The 3,791-nt window shown below is 42.3% G+C and overlaps 1 non-coding gene across 1 annotated transcript; it reads left to right on the top strand.

Moving 5' to 3' along the window:
• Positions 1-2,764: 2,764 nt before the first annotated feature.
• On the top strand, positions 2,765-2,839 carry TRNAK-CUU (transfer RNA lysine (anticodon CUU)). Its single transcript has one exon. It is a non-coding gene; the product is annotated as a tRNA-Lys (tRNA).
• The last annotated feature ends 952 nt before the right edge of the window (positions 2,840-3,791 follow it).

Below are 3,791 nucleotides of genomic sequence, written 5' to 3'. Positions count from 1 at the left end.
ACCTCCTTGCAAGTCGTCTTTGCCACTAGCCACGGTCGCGCCTCCACCGTCCGCCTCCGTCTTCATAGCCACATGCCCTGTCTCGTTTGACTTCCCGTTAAACTGCCTTTGTCGCGGCCTTACTGGTGAGTTGCCTAGATCGCCCCGCGAGCCCGCGGCCGGCTCAGCCCAGCCCCTCTCTAGTTGCTCCCGTGCACTCACCTGCCGGCTGTAAGAAATCAAGTGGCCAGGCACTGGACATACTACAAGAAGCATTAGTGCGAGATTTCCAGTATGGGTAAGCTGAAACATAACCCAGAGGATCCCTTCTGAGCCGCCCGATGTTGCGTTTTAAGCCGCCACCTCTGTCATCGTTGCCGCAACCCCACGGCTGATAATTCTTGATAAAACATATCAGGTGAAATCCATCCTGTCAAGTTTCTATTGATACATTTTTTTCTTCGAGAACAATTACTCTCGTTTGTGCAAATTCTTATGCAGAATTCATAATTGCAAAGGAGACCATCAAACTATGGCCCTTGCCTACATCAGATGGATCAATGGACAGGGTCATTTATAACCCGTCAAGATTCAACATATTTCTGCAATCCGCTGTTCAACTATATGCCGGTTCATATCACAGTCAAGTATGGAGAGTCTCAAGCCAACTCCTTGAGTAGTCTTAAGACTCAGGGGCTATGATGACATTACTCAGTAAATGTTGCCAGTTTGAGCAAATTCAACAAGCCCTGGTCATTGGAGGGAAGATAACCCGGTCCCGGAGGCTACTGCCATATTGATGAAAATTTAAAGGCCGTCAGAAAATTTCCGGCTTAAAATGAAGGGTTCCGGTTTAAAATCTGGCTCAAGAGAAATCTGTCTCTCACAAAGCTTTGAAGCTCTCAATATCTGGTTTAAAATTCCGGTTCAAAAAGAATCCATTTACCATAAGTTCGAGTTCTCAGGAAAAATTAAAGGTTGCCAAAGAGAACTTGCTGGCATGATGCGCGGTTCAAACACGGGTATCCTGCCTTATTGGCTTATCATATCATTGGTCACTTGGGGGCTTCCTACTCATTGAGCATAGCTATGACTACTCTCTTGATCCGGCTTGTACGCCATGATTACAAAATACTTGGGGGCTTCCTGCTCATTGAGCATAGCTGTGACTACCCTGTTGATCCGGCTTGAACACCGTTGTTATAACCTACTTGGAGGCTTGACGCCCGGATTAAAGGGACCAAAGAGAGTCTGCTGCACAACACAGCTCAAACATAGGTACCCGGCGAGCACATCTCAATATATATCCCTTGAAGGGCTCCCTGTTCACAAAACATAGCTTTAACAAACCCCTCTTGGTTTGAAACCCAAGGTGCATAGCACCAAACAATTTCAGTTGATCCTTCCTTATACGTCTGCCACTCCGCCCAGATAATCCTGGAATAACCTGCCGAACTCTTGACAATCAATCTTATTAAGACCTTGAACTTATCAAGGTTAAAATGGTGGTTGGTTATGTGAGGTCCGCTTACAAGGTTTGAAGATTCAGCTAGTGGCTGTGCAAGCCCATGAAAAGCACTTGGGTTTTAGGCCTGGCCGCCTATGAAAGCCTCATTTTCTGATTTTTATTTGATTTGAAGATTCTTTTTTGAGGTTTTCCTCTTGTGACATGAGGATACATGATTGGAAATTGATGACAGCTATCATGCCTTATGGTTCATATTGTGAACCTCTCTGGGGTATTATTTCACCCAACCTGGTTTTGGACATTAAGTCACCAGTGTATTTTGGATTGCACCATTGGAATCATGCGCTTATAAATCATTGGGTTGTTACCTTCACTGGGTATGGCAATGTAAGCCAACAATATAAATCAATCCTACAGGTATGTTTTCCTGGTTATATGAATATGCGAGGTTTGATAACCCGCCCTGGCTTTTAACTTTAAGTTGCCAGTATGTTTAGACTTAAATGGCCTTAATTCTAGTCTTTTCCATAATTTCATAAGACTATATTATGTTTGGCTTGTTACCCACCTTGGCTTTTGACGTTAAGTCGCCAAGGCATATGTTGTTTGAACTCTGTACAGGATTTGCAGAGCTATGTCTTACATAAATGATTAAGTTCAAACCCATCATCAAAGATTGAAGTTGGTGTTTCAAAAGGGTTATCAATTATTGATTTTCACAAAGGCTATAAGCCGTTGGGTTACAAAAATCCCGGATTACAAGGATGTGCATTAAGTCACCATCGGCCAAGAGCCATCGAGTATTTAAACTCCGGATTTACTTATCAGCCGATAAGGTATTCAAATCTTTAAATAGCTAAAATTGGCTGGATTTTTATGATGATATTGAATGATTGAGGTTTTCATACCAGATTATATTATTCAAATCTTCAATAGCCAACATGGTTGGATTTTTGTTATGGTTATCAATAACCAGTATTATGATTGAGGTTTTCAAAGTTGCTTCAGTGCAATGGCTATTATTTCTTTATCAATGGATATGGTTTATTCTGCAATGGAAGGAATAGTCCCGAGTCGTCGCAGGCTTACGACCCGACACTTGGGGGCTACATTATTTAGATTGATATTACATCAAATACGCAAGTCCCATGTCACTGCCATCATGCACCATGGCACTTGGGGGCTAATGCAAAGTCATTTTTAACTTGCTTTATTGAAGACTCGACCCATCAAATAAGTGATGAGCCGGCCCTTGGGGGCCACTAATTGCTCCTACCAAAAATTCAAAGTACACAAGCCTTAATCCATTATATTGAAGGGTCCATTGCTCAGTTGGTAGAGCACAAGGCTCTTAACCTTGTGGTCGTGGGTTCAAGTCCCATGATGGATGCTTCATCATAATGTTATTTTTAATATATATATAAAGTCCCTGCTCATTATTGCATAATGACCCGGCCCTTGGGGGCTCAACTGGTTGAAGTTTTTATAAGCATAAGGCAATTAAAAGTCCCAGGTTGCTGCAAACATGACAACCCGACACTTGGGGGCTACATATGTGGAATATTCAGTTTTGACTAGTGATTGAGATGAACAACCTAGATTTCTTCAAGGTTGCGACATTTATATTGAAGCAAGTCTTAAGTTGTTACTACGCTCCCTTGTTAAGACTTGGGGGCTACAAGTGATATGCATATAAGGGAGGTACATTTTCAAGCTTGATGTTAGCAACAATTATGACCCAGTGCCATCAATACTTACAAACCGGCTCTTTTGGTAATCATAAATGGGCAAGATTTACATATTCAAGCCGGCTAAAAATCAGATGAGTATTTCAAAGGCCAGTATTTTTGTTAAGCATTGGGAGCTGAATCAAATGAATTATTCTTCACAATATTTTTCTGTGAGAAGCTAATGTCAGCAAATTGATTATGAGGCTGGCCTATTGACCTGGATTTTATAGAAGAAGGAAATGACAAGTACTTAAGGATGATCAGGTGCTGACTTACAAGAATATTTTAACCCGGAGCACAATCTATCAAATTTGTTCTTGTGTTTGTTTTACAGGATCAGTTTAATATGGATAAATCCAAATTAAACTGGGGGCTAATGTCGGGGATATACCCCGCGGTATGACCCAGCCGGAGATATGACCCTGTTGGGACTTGGTATTTCATTGGTAAACCGCCTGAGGACTGACGACTCACTGATGACCCGGCCGAGCCTGGTGACCCATTGGTGAGCCGACAGATTGTAAGATGGTGGACAGTTATAAGCCAGCAGACAGTTATAACCTGGCAGACTGTTATAACCTGGCAGATAGAGACGCCTGGGGTTAATAAGCCCG

Source organism: Triticum urartu, chromosome 5A (assembly GCF_056163025.1).
Source record: "Triticum urartu cultivar PI428250 chromosome 5A, HENAU_Tu73, whole genome shotgun sequence".
Classification (NCBI taxonomy): domain Eukaryota; kingdom Viridiplantae; phylum Streptophyta; class Magnoliopsida; order Poales; family Poaceae; genus Triticum; species Triticum urartu.
The sequence above is the reverse complement of the archived record's forward strand: the minus strand, read 5'-3'. Positions and strand labels throughout refer to the sequence as shown.